Here is a 13,672-nt window from a genome sequence, read left to right as displayed (position 1 = left end):
TAACCTGATGATCCTGGAGGGACTGGAGATTCTGATAGTGTCACAGCCTAAGAAAAGCTGTCGTGTATAACTGTTATTGTATTTCCCCCTGGAGTTCAGTCTTTCTCCTACAGTAATAAGCAGGCAGCTTTTTAGCCTGGCCATTGAGACTAGCAGCAGAAGCACCTGCCTTTGGAAGTTCTTGCTTTATCACTTCAATACCATTCTTGCCAGATTGCCTTAACTCAATGCATGGCTTTCTATGCAGAAAGACACTTTCGCACTATTGTTTCACTAGAAGGACTCATTAGATCCTTACTTATATATGCACATATTTATGTTTAAGTGCACATGTTCATTTATGTGCAACTCAAGGCTTTGGGTGATTCTTGATTGTTCAGCAAGAGTAACCACATTGTTTTCATTGATTGGTGGCACCACCTAGTGGTCAAAGGTAATACATCATTTTTGTATTCTGACCCATCAAAAATTACTCTTATCCTGATTTGTATGTCTAGACCGAAATTAACAGGTATGCATTTAATCAACACACAATGCAGAATTATCAACAAATTTGCCACAGAACTTAAAATGGAAAAAATAGTATACAATTTGACTTTAGATTTCAGAACTCACAACCTTGGCCCAAGAACTTTCTACTAAATTTCTAGAGGGTATAGTGCATAAGAGTCTAGCAGTTGAGTGCACTGACTACGAAAGGACATTTCTGGAAGGGGGTGAAGGAATTGCCCTGTAGTGCTGTCCAAAAATTATGCAAGAGGCAGCCAGGTGGAAGACAGACTTGAGGTGGGCTTCAGGGAAAAATGGATAGATGTTCCTGACAACTGACCATGTTTCTCTCAGAGGATCCAGACAGGAATCCCCCCATTCTTTAATGGGACTGAAATGTAGGAACAGTGGTCAGCAGATTCCTAACTGTGCACTCAAGTCAGTTGGATAAAGAAGACAACATACCAGTGAATTGAGTCCTTTCAGGGAATGTGCTTAGACAACAAAACCACTGACCTTCAAAGGGCTGGAGTCTTCAATTTCTCAAAGCAACATGATTGCAAATGTGTTAAGTAAATGTTTATAGATCCTAATCCCAAACCAAATATAACTCAAATCCCTCCATTCAGTGAACTTTAAAGAAAAATCAATAAATAAATTGTTATATCATTACATTCAAGTTACTGGACTTCAAAGGGGAGATAGTAAAAATTACCTCACTGCAGGGGCTGGAGAGATGGCTTAGAGGTTAAGAACACTGACTGCTCTCCCAGAGGTGCTGAGTTCAATTCCCAGTAGCCACATGGTGGCTCACAACCATTCATTCTGAGATCTGGTGCCCTCTTCTGGTGTGCAGATATTCACGGAAGCAGAATGTTGTAATCATAATAAATAAAATCTTTAAAAAATTACCTCACTTAGAACCAAGTCCATCTATTCAGATGGTTTTTAAAATTTTACATATTTGTGGCTGCTGGTGGTGTGTGTGTGTGTGTGTGTGTGTGTGTGTGTGTGTGTGTGTTTGAGGACAATTTGCAGCAGTCAATTTTATTTTCTACCATGTGGGTCCTGACACACAGCAAATCTTCAGATTTGGGAGTAAGCATCATTATCCAACTGATCCATCCTTCCAACCCAGGATGTTTATTTCTCATTTGGAACTCAATCCAGAAAATTCCATATAATTCAGAAAATGAAGGCAATAAGTCAGCAAGAGGACAAGAAAGGCCTGGAAATCAAATGTGTTCTTCTTTTTCTCTTTGGTTATTTGAGACCTCCTTTTTCTGTGTATTCCAGTCGGTCCTGGAAACCTAAACAAGCCCTAAATTGATTTCAGACTGCAATCTTTGTGCACCAGCCTTACACATCCTAGAAGAAACAACCCACCATGCCCAAAGCTCAAATATAGATCTGTAATTATTAATGCAAATAGAAGCTGGGAGGTGGTGGTGCACGCCTTTAATCCCAGCACTCTGGAGGCAGAGGCAGGCAGATCTCTGTGAGTTCGAGACCAGCCTGGTCTACAAGAGCTAGTTCCAGGACAGCCTCCAAAGCCACAGAGAAACCCTGTCTCGAAAAATCAAATAATAATAATAATAATAATAATAATAATAATAATAATAATAATGAAAATAGAGAGCAGAACATACAGAAAAATGATCAATCAGGAAAATGGGATAGGCTGGAGAGATGGCTCAGAGGATAACAGCACTGGCTGCTCTCCCAAAAGTCCTGAGTTCAATTCCCAGCAACCACATGGTGGCTCACAACCTTCCGTTATGAGATCTGGTGTACTCTTCTGGTGTGCAGATGTACATGGAAGCAGAATGTTGTATACATAATAAATAAATAACATCTTAAAAAAAGAAAATGGGGTCTGTGTGATGCCTTGGTGAGTAAAGACACTGGCCACCAAATTTGTGGACCTGAGTTCAACTCCCAGAACTCACATGGTAAGTGACAATTTGTCTCTGGATCTCTGGACGTTGTCTTTTCTTTTCCAGATACAAGTGCAACAGAGATAAGAAGAGTATTAATGTACATACAATATAAAAATAAATAAAGTGTAATAAAACACTTAAAGAAAATCTAATGAAGTATAGAAGTTTTAGTAACAAAATATGATGACTACTGAAACAAATGTTTAAATAGGCAAAGACACATGGACATGACCAATGTTCAGAATATAGAAATACTCTTTGAGAAACTGGCTTGTAATTCAAGTGACTTTTCGGTGGAGCATCAAAATTCTTGTAGGTATGTATTAAGGATACAGAATAAAGTATCAAGCTGAGGCCCATGTATTAGAAAGCCATCCTAGGTACTTGGAAGGAAACCATGATCTATTTCTGGCCACAAGGGATGATGGAAAGAGAGACAAAATGGAAATACAAACTGTGTGCAGTAACTGACCTGAACTGTAAATATCAATGGGGAACGTTGGGCAGATGGCATGGAGAGATTCAGACAGAATGCAAAACATATATGAAAGGGGATTTGATTAACATTATACACAAAAACTGGAGACTCACGTAACTGTGACATTATTTTCACATTAATGCAGTTAGTTAGCTTGGAATGTTCTTGTTCCAAATAAAAACATTTAGAAAGCTATACAAGGAATATTAGCAGGGATTTGTATGGACATATGTTTGTAGATGTCAATACACATGTGTGCACATACAGATGTGTTTGTATGTGAGTGTGTGTGTGTGTGTGTGTGTGTGTGTGTGTGTGTGTTGACAGGTACATACAAAATGGTCATCTTATAAGCTGCTTTGGTGACTTAGTGGTAGCAGGCTGCAGTCCCTGGGGTTTCAGAAGTCACTGCTCATGTTCACTGTGAGAGTGTGTTTCCATAGCTTTAATTCTGTGACTGCTTCACTAATAATTCTGAGTGGCCTGACTGGACAGAAGTTTGATAACCTGATGATCCTGGAGAGATTCTGATAGTGTCACAGCCTAAGAAAAGCTGTCGTGTATAACTGTTATTGTATTTCCCCCTGGAGTTCAGTCTTTCTCCTTCAGTAGTAAGCAGACAGCTTTTTAGCCTGGCCATTGAGACTAGCAGCAGAAGCACCTGCCTTTGAAAGTTCTTGCTTTATCACTTCAATACCATGCTTTCCAGAATGCCTCAACTCAATGCATGCTTTCTATGCAGAAAGACACATTTGCACTATTGTTTCAGTAGGAGGACTCATTAGATGCTTACTTATATATGCACACATTTATGTTTAAGTGCACATGTTCATTTATGTGCAACTCAAGGCTTTGGGTGATCCTTGATTGGCCAGCAAGAGTAACCACATTGTTTTCCTTGATTGGTTTCACCACCTAATGGTCATAGTTAATACATATTTAATACCATCACAAATTACTCTTATCCTAATTTGTATGTCTAGACCATAATTAACAGGTATGCATTTAATCAACACACCATCCAGAATTATCAACAAATTTGCCTCTGACCTCAAAATGGAAAAAATAGTATACAATTTGACTGTAGATGTCAGAACTCACATCCTGGCCCAAGAACTTTACACTAAATTTCTAGAGGGTATAGTGCATAAGAGTCTAGTAGATGAGTGCACTGACTAAGAAAGGACATTTCTGGAAGGGGGTGAAGGAATTGCCTGTAGTGCTGTCCAAAAATTATGCAAGAGGCAGCCAGGTGGAAGACAGACTTGAGGTGGGCTTCAGGGAAAAACGGATAGATGTTCCTGACAACTGAGCTTGTTTCTCTCAGAGAATCCAGACAGGAATCCTGCAATTCTTTGATTGGACTGAAATGTAGGAACAGTGGTCAGCAGATTCCTAACTGGGCACTCCAGTCAGTTAGAGAAAGAAGACAAAATACCAGTGAATTGAGTCCTTTCAGGGAATGTGTCTAGACAACAAAACCACTGAAAATCAAAGGGCTGGGGACTTCAATTTCTCAAAACAACATGATTACAAATGTGCTAAGTAAATGTTTATAGATGCTAATCCCAAACCAAATATAATTCAAATCCCTATTGTGTAAACAATAAAGAAAAAATCAATAAATAAATTGTTATATCATTACATTCAAGTTACTGGACTTCAAAGGGGAGATAGTAAAAATTTCCTCACTTCGGGGTCTGGAGAGATGGCTCAGAGGTTAAAAACACTGACTGCTCTTCCAGAGGTCCTGATTTCAATTCCCAGCAACCACATGGTGGCTCACAACCATCCATTATGAGATCTGGTGCCCTCCTCTGGTGTGCAAATATTCATTGAAGCAGAATGTTGTATACTAATAAATAAAATCTTTAAAAAAAATTACCTCACTTCTGAAAAGTAGAACCAAGTCCATCTATTCACTTTGATTTTAAAAAACTTTACATATTTGTTGCTGCTGATGGTGTGTGTGTGTGTGTGTGTGTGTGTGTATGTGTGTGTGTGTTTGAGGACAATTTGCAGCAGTCAATTTATCTTTCTACCATGTAGGTCCTGACACACATCAAATCTTCAGATTTGGGAGTAAGCACCATTATCCAACTGATCCATCCTGCCAGCCCGGGAGGTTTATTTCTCATTTGGAACTCCATCTAGAACATTCCATATAATTCAGAAAATTAAAGTATTAAAAACAGCAAGAGGAGAAGAAAGGCATGGAAATCAAATGTGTTCTTTTTTTTTTCTTTTTGGTTATTTGAGACCTTTTTTTATGGAAACCTAAAAATGCCCTACATAGACTTCAGACTGCAATCCTTTCCAGCAGCCCTACAGGTCCTGGAAGACACAACCCACCATGCCTAAAGCTCAAATATGTTTCTGTAATTCATAATGTAAAATACAGAATAGAGAATATTGGAAATTAATCAATAAAGAAAAAGAAAATGGGGTCTTTGTGATGCCTTGGTGAGTAAAGACACTTGCCACCAAATTTGTTAACCTGAGTTCAATTCCCAGAACTCACATGGTAAGTGACAATTGGCCTATTGATCTCTGGAAGTTGTCCTCTCTTTTCCAGATATAAAGATGCCTTTTAGTAACAAAAGATGCTTAGTACTGGATCAAATGTTTAAAGAGGTCAAGACACATAGGCATGACCAATGTGCAGAATATAGAAATACTCCTTGAAAAGCTTGCCTTGTAATTCAAACCACTTTCCTGTGGAGCATCAAAATTCTTGTTTCTCTGTGTTAAGCATACATGATAATGAATCAGGATGATGCCCCACAACATTTGCCTATGTATTAGAAAGCCATGCTGATGTTAATGGAAGGAAATCATGATCTATCTGGCCCTAAGGGATGATAGAAAAACAGATAAAATGGAAATACAAACTGTGAGCAGTTTCTGCTCTGAACTGTAAACATCAATGCGGACTTTTTGACAGATGGTGTGGTTCTATTTTGTTGGTTTTCAGATCTGAGGTGAAAATTAAGAGGGGCACTTGGGGGCATTCATATTGTGCCACTAAAGGTAAATTCTTGGACTGGTGAAAGACAGACCAGAGGGAAAGCATTTGCCAATAATGTTCTCTTTAATCAAGAAAGAAAGTCAGAGGTTCGAAGATGATCAGAAAGCATCTTAGTTCCGACCACAAACAATGCCACCTGGAGATGCAATTGTGTTATTCCCATGACCCTCCCGGGCAGCTTCCTGAAAACCTAAGTGTTTGGCTTTGGGTGGAGTATGGTTGCAAAGCTGAAACTTAAAGGAATTGATGGAAGGGCACCACTAGGAGTGGAGCCTGCAGCTTAATTTGACTCAACACGGGAGACCTCACCCGGACCAGACATGGACAGGATTGACAGATTGATAGCTCTTTCTTGAATCCGTGGGTGGTGGTGCTTGGCCATTCTTATTTGGTGGAGCGATTTGTCTGGTTAATTCCAACAAGGAAGGAGACTCTGGCATGCTAACTAGTTAAGTGACCCCGTGGTGGTCAGCATCCCCCAACTTCTTAGGGGGACAAGTGGCATTCAGCCACCTGAGATTGAGCAATAACAGGTCTGTGATGCCCTTAGATGTCTGAGGCTGCATGCACACTACACTGACTGGCTCAGCCTGTGCCTACTCTATGCCAGCAGGAGCGAGTTACCCATTGAACCCCATTCATGATGGGGATCAGGGATTGCAATTATTCCCCATGAATGAGGAATTCGCAGTAAGTGCGGGTCATAAGCTTGCATTGATTGAGTCCCTGCCCTTTCTACACACAGCCCATTGATACTACCAGTTGGGTGGTTTAGTGAGGCCCTAAGATTGGCTCTGCAGGGGTCTGCCCTTGGCCTTGGCTGAGTGCTGAGAAGTCAAACTTGACTATCTAGAGGAAGTAAAAGTCCCAACAATGTTTCTGTAGGTGAACCTGCAGAGGGATCATTAAGGAGAGAGCCGGGGAGGGGGGGGCTCTGGAGCTGAGCCTTCATGTACCTTCTTCTCGCCAGGAGGTGTGTCCCAGGTTTTGTTGTGCTCAGAAGGGTAGGAGGAGACATGATGGTGGTGAAGCCAGTGTGGTGTGGTGCATGGCGAGTGCTATTGGGTGTTGTTTCTGGTACCTGCCTACCGTTTTCCAGTGTGTAGGTTTAAAGAACCCGGCGGTGGGAGACGCTCTTGGGTCCCCGGTTTCGAGGGTTGGCAGATGGCCCAAGGGGGGCGTCTGGTGGCGGCTCCCTGGGACTCCAGTTCCTTCAGTGGACAAGGCCATTCCCGGGTCTCGCCATGGTCTGGGCCGGGAGCACCCCTTGGTGCCCTTTGGGCTTGCCATGGGCACTCTGCTTGCCTGGTGCATCGCCAGTCAAGGGCCCTGAGTCATTCTAAATCTTTTCCCCCAGTCCCGACCCTCTCTAGAGTTTGTGTTGTCTTCATCTTCTATGTCTAGCTATCTGGCCTGAGGCGAACCCCTACTCCATAATCCCCTTCACTCCTGTGTCCACTGGAAGTGTCTGCAGTGGGGGACCGTGGTGGGACCCATGAAGCTGTCAGCTCCCATTGGGTAAAGTTTGTTTCTTCCCACATCCAACAGATTGACTCTTAGAGGTGAATCACTCGGCTCCTGCATTGGTGAAGAGTGCAGCTAGCTGCGAGAATTAATGTGAATTGCAGGACATTGATTCTCTACACTTGGAATGCACTTGCGGCCCAGGGTTCCTCCAGGGGCTATGCCTGCCTGAGCATCTCTTGACAATCAATCATCCCCACCCTCAGTGCACTCTTCTGGGTTGCATGGCTGGGGGTTAGCTTTAATGACCCCGCGTGCGGGCCGTCCATCTCCCTCAGTTCCGATGTCTGTTGGGTGCCTTGGTGGTGGGTGGTCATCCTCGTTGTCTCCTATGTGAGCCTTGACCAATGTCCACCCCTGCCTTTACCTTGGCTTCTTCGCGATGCTCAGCTCCTGCCTCCCCTTTGACCCATTGCAGCCTTGGCCACCTCAGCTCCCAGCCTCCTCGGTTCTGGTCCCTTGTGGAAGCCATAGCAAGCCAGGATGTCCAAGGAGTCAGAGGTTGTGCTTGTGGTGCTGTGTATGCCAGGCACCTACTGGACGATCAGCTCTCTGGGTGAAGCTGTTGGTCTATGGTACATGTCTTGTTAGGGGTTCACGGTGCGCCCTGGGCACTCTCCACTGCAGCCGCCAGTGTGTGTGTGGATGAGAAAGAGTGAGTGCAAGAGCAGAGGCAGCACATGGCAAGAGGTGTGGTCCCTTCTGGTGGGGGGAGGGGGCGTCATCGTGTGGGGCTCGGAGAGTGGATGCAGTGCAGTCCAGTCTAGGGGAATTGGCTGCTAGAGCAAGGCAGGGCTGCCCAACTCTCTCTCAGTGACCCCGCTGGCTCCACCCCTCCCATGCTGTCTCTCCTCCTCTCCTCCAGGAGGGCTGCACAGGCCCACAAGGGTTGTCTCCAGTGTCTCTGGTAGTTCTCACATCTCTCTTCCTCCATCTCCCTCACCTGTGGATGCCCGCTCCATCAGAGTTATTCAAAGAGTCAATACCAATTCCTGCTAAAGTGATCAATATATTGGGAAAAACATTCCAGTGGACATTTAAAGACACACTTAAGAGTAAAAATACAATTCAAAGAAAACTTGCAGGATAGAAGAAGATATTTGCAAAGAATCTGTCTGACAAGAATGTCGCACTTTTTCTCTTTTTTGCTTTATTGAGACAGTGTTTCTCTGTATTGTTTTAGAGGCTGTTCTGGGACTTGTCTGTAGACCAGGGTGGCCTCGAAAACTCACAGACATCCACCTGCCTCTGCCCCCTGAATGCTGGGATTAAAGGTGTGAACCACTAATGCCCGGCTTGAATCTTGCACTTCTAACATGCAAAAACCTACAGAAAGATGGGTAGCACATGGGCTGGAGAGATAACTCAGTGGTTAAGAGCACTGACTGTTCTTCCAGTAAATCCTGAGTACAATTCCCAGCAACCACAAGGTGGCTCCCAACCATCTTTATTGAAACTGGTGCTCTCTTCTGGCCTGTAGGCATACATGCAGACAGAATTCTGTACATAATAAATGAATAAATAAATCTTAAAAAATGGGGAGAAACTCTATGCTGAAAAAAACAAAATAAATAAATAAAATATTAAAAAAGATTGGTAACACAACTTTCAAGCCAAGTGTGCAGAACAATTTCCTCAAAGATAAAAATCATCAATAAGCACATGAAAAGATGTTAATTGTACTCACTTATGGAGAAGAAAATCAATTTCAGGAGATACTACCTCATATTCAGTTTTGTATAGCTATAATTAAAACATTCAGATATTATATAGAAGAATTCCATGGAACCAGAAGCCTAATGCACAGCTGCTGAGATTTAAATAAGAGAGCTGCTAGGGAAAACAGTCTAGTAGTCCCTCGGTACATGAAGCAGATAGTTATCATAGAGTCCTCAGTTTATAGATGGGAGCCTATGACAAAGAAATTTGTTTCCACACCTTGAGCACAAGTGTTGGTAGTGGTATTGTTTATAATGCACAGGAGACATGCACAATACAAACTAATTAATAATCTTTGTGTGTGTGTGTTTTCCAATGAGTTTTTATTTATAGACACTCAAACTTGAATTTCATAGGACTTTCATGTATCATGAAATGTGATTTTTGAAACCACTGAGAAACACAGAGACCATTCTTAGATCACAGAACAGATGGTGTGGCTGGGTCTCAAGTATACAGTCACTTCCTAACCTCTGCTCTAAATAGTTTGTGACATTTATTTGCTGGCATGGACGTAATGTCTACTTCCTTATTACATGAGGTCAATAATATACAATTTGCTTAAGGCTTTGTCTAAACTGCTGGTGTATGAATTTTAAGACGAAAAATTTAAAATGATTTATATTAAAATTAAATGCTAAAGGAACAAACTGGCCAAGTTTCATTTATTTCTTGACGTGACATCTATACAGCTCACACATACAGCAGGACATACACCTTGGCTTCACAACAGCACCAGGCTGCACTTCTGGTTATAATACAGCAAGGGCAAGGTGTCTGGAAAATGTACATTTATACATTTCATATAAGTTAAAGGTGGCTACACTATGACCTAGGGTAGCAAAGGCAAGACTTGGACCCACTGCCTGGACCACTTGTGTCTGACCTATTAAAAATGTACCCAGTCATTAACAATGGCCAGTTGGTGAATAGGCCATGTATAAAATATGTCATGTAAAATTACCCATTTACCATTTTAAAAAATAATATTTAGACTTTAAACCTTTGACCAACTTGTCATGTGGATTTACATTATGGTAGCAAGAAGCACACTTGCTGTACTTCAGCAACCTGGCTAATTTTTTTTTTTGTAAACCGTAACATTTTTGTTAAAACATCGAAATCAAATCTCTTCTTTATACATCTGTTAGGCTACTTCCAAGTCACTCCCCAAGCCCAAAAACCAGTCTGACACTTGCTGACTTGTTTAATCAGAACCTATATTTGTAGTTTCTAAAATGCAGATCTGCAGACTCAGTCTGGTTACAGGTAAACCATGACGACACATGCCATCCCATGGAGAGGATCCGTTCCTAACATTCTCTAAAAATACGAATCTGACCATCCTCAGACTTCTGAAAAGGCAGCGACACCATAAATACACTGGTGGGTTCTGTTCTCACCTGTGAATGTCCACAAACTATCTGCTGTAAGCCCTTTCTTTCTTGGACTTTTCCAGGGCTTTTTCCAATGTTTTCTTGTTCTCCCCGACATTTGGGGCAGTACCACTTACCCTTTGGTGTATGGTTGAGTCCCACACAGGAAAAGTGGAATCACTCGATGGGGCACTCATGGTTGTCGCAGCCAATCATCTCTCCATAGGAGACCTGATTGCACACACAGTAGGTGGGCTCCTTGGGGTCCATGGGGACATCTGTGGGAGAGGCTTCCCTCTCTGCTTTGGCCTTGGAGCGTTTCTTCCTCTTTGAGGTTTTTGCTTTCTTCTCCTTGGGCGTTCCTGAGGTGATGTCGTCATGGTCGTGATTATTAGATGCATTCTCTCTATTCTCATTGTTTCGCTGCCTCAGGGACCTCTTGTTACTCTGCTTGTCCACCTGAGTGATTGCATCACTCCTGGACTTGTCCTTGCCGGGCTTGCGGCTGCTGCTGGTGCTGTCACTGATGTCCTGGTGTGCTTCGAAGAGCTCCACGTGACTGTCCACCTGCATGGTTCGGTTCTCCACCAGCTCCACCATCTGACTTACAATCTGGACCTTCTCATCGCCCAGCTCCTGGCTGCGGATCAGGGCCCTCTGGATGCGGTGCAGCACTCGCCACTTCCAGGTGCTGTGCATCTCATGCTTGAACTTCTCAGAGGAGTCATCCAATTCTTTCAGGATCTCTTGGTATTGGGCGTCGATCTCCCGCATCAGCGAGATGTTCCTCTGCAGGTCGAAAGGCAGTGACTCGATGGAGTCCAGGTAATCCTCCACATAGTTCACCAGGTGGATCTGCTCCCTGTTGGCAGACTCAACACGGTTAACCCGGGAATTCCCAGGCGACTCTGCAGCTTTCCACTTCATCCACCCCCCTGCCCCCTTCAAACAGCACTGCAAAATGCAAAGCTCTCACCCTGCCAACAACCTCCCCCAGCTTCTTCAGCCAAGCACGCCTGCAGCTAAAATTAGGCTCTCCCAGAGGCACTTCCATGCCTTGTGGACCCCAGGGCCTGCAGCGAAGACCCTGGCCAGGAATAATCTTCTAAGAGAGCATATCCTGAAGTTCTTTCCAGTGCTTTTGTTAAGCATAAAACAACAGCACAAGTGCAGAAGTCAGAGGACAACTATTGTGAGTAGCTTCTCTTTGTCCACCATAGGGGTCCCAGCAATGAAAATCAGCACTTGCCTACAGCAAGCACTTTACCTGATGAGCAATCTCTTTTTCCTTCCTTCCTTCCTTCCTTCCTTCCTTCCTTCCTTCCTTCCTTCCTTTCTTCCTTTCCTTCCCTTCCTTTCCTTTCTTTCCTTCCTATAGTCCTTTCTTTCTTCTTTCTTCTCTTTCTTTCTTTCTTTCTTTCTTTCTTTCTTTCTTTCTTTCTTTCTTTCCTTACTACTTTCCTTTCTCTTTCAAAAAGCCTGTTTCCCTCCCCTCTTCACAGCTCTTTCCACTCCCACTTACATCCTTCTTTTCTCCTTCCTTCCTCCTCCTCCCTGTTACACCACTGCCACACAATTTCCTGAATGTACAGTGGGAAGATCTGAATACAACTCCTCTTCCCAACTGAAACTTGTTGACCTTTTAAAGTTTATTTTACTTTGTCTTCTTTCTAAGTGAGTACTGGGTCAGATGATTCAAGTCTCTTAAAGAGATCTTTGATTTCTGTATGTGTGTCACAACCTCAATTGGAAAGGATAACGTTCAAATAGAAGGATGTGTCCCTAAAAGTGGGTGGGGTAGTATCCTTCCCGGATAATTACAGAAGCAGCACTTTTGGGAGAAGGCATAAATGATCCATACGAAATTCCAAAACAATGTAATATCCACAAATTGTGCAAATAGTCCCCTAAGCATTCAACATTCTGAGATCAAAAACAAAAATGTCATAACCCTGAACCTGACCCTAAAGGGAAGCCTAACCCCAAACCTAACCCTAACACTAAACCTCGACTTGGCCGTAACCCTGAACCCTAACTATAACCCTGAACCCAACAACTATCCCTAACTCTAACCATGAACCCTAACCATAATCCTAATCCTAAACCTAACCCTAATCCTTAAACATAACCCTAACCCTCAACCAAAAACCTGACTCTAACCCTGAACAGTGAACCCTAACCCTAAACATAACCATAACCGTATGCATAAACATAACCCTATCCATAACTCTAACCTCTTAGCTAATCCCTACTCCTAACCCTAAACATAAATATGAACCCCAACCCTAAACCCTAACATTAAGCATTAACACTATCCCTAACCATAACCTTTGCCCTAACCCTAACCCTGAACTCTATCCCTATCCATTAAAACTAATGCTAATCTTAACCCTAAACCAAAACCTAATCCTAACCCTAACCTTATACTTATCTCATAACCTTAACACTAACCCTAACCACAAACATAACCCTAATCTAATACTAACCCTAACTCTAACCCTAACCCTAACACTGAACCTTAACACTTAACCTAACACTGAACCCTAACCCGAACACTAACCCTACCCCAAACCTTAACCCTTCCCTAACCCTAACACTATAAGTAACCCTAAGCATAACCACAACCCTAAATCCTAACACTACCTTAAGCATAACCCTGAATCCTAACTCTAAACTCAAGCCTAACACTGAAACCTTAACCTAACCCTAACCCTTACACTATGCTTGAACCCTGAACACTAACTCTAACCATAATCTAACCATGAACCCTAAAGCTAATCCAAAATCTAAACCTAAACCTGACAATAACCCTAACCATAACTGTTACCATAAAACTAATCCTTAACCATGAACCCTGAATCCTAACCCTAACATTAACCCTATCTCCAAATCTAACCCTAAACCTAACCATAACCCTATCCCTAAAACACTAATCAGAACCCAACTTGTAACACTAACAGTAACTCCAAAACCTACCTAAACCTGTAACCTAACCCTAAAACCTCACCCTAACACTAACCTTAAGGCTAAACCTGAACATTAAACACTAACCCTAAACATGACCCAACTGTAACCCTAACCCTGAATCCTGACCCCTAAACCCCAAATCTAAACCTAA

The 13,672-nt window shown here is 42.6% G+C and overlaps 2 pseudogenes; one reads left to right on the top strand and one right to left on the bottom strand.

Moving 5' to 3' along the window:
• The first annotated feature begins 7,486 nt into the window (after positions 1 to 7,486).
• LOC113831986 lies at positions 7,487 to 7,637 on the top strand (annotated as a pseudogene).
• A 2,961-nt stretch (positions 7,638 to 10,598) lies between these two features.
• Positions 10,599 to 11,418, bottom strand: LOC100757394 (annotated as a pseudogene).
• Between the last annotated feature and the right edge of the window lie 2,254 nt (positions 11,419 to 13,672).

This window comes from Cricetulus griseus, unplaced genomic scaffold (assembly GCF_003668045.3).
Source record: "Cricetulus griseus strain 17A/GY unplaced genomic scaffold, alternate assembly CriGri-PICRH-1.0 unplaced_scaffold_1, whole genome shotgun sequence".
In the NCBI taxonomy this organism is placed as follows: domain Eukaryota; kingdom Metazoa; phylum Chordata; class Mammalia; order Rodentia; family Cricetidae; genus Cricetulus; species Cricetulus griseus.
The sequence above is the reverse complement of the archived record's forward strand: the minus strand, read 5'-3'. Positions and strand labels throughout refer to the sequence as shown.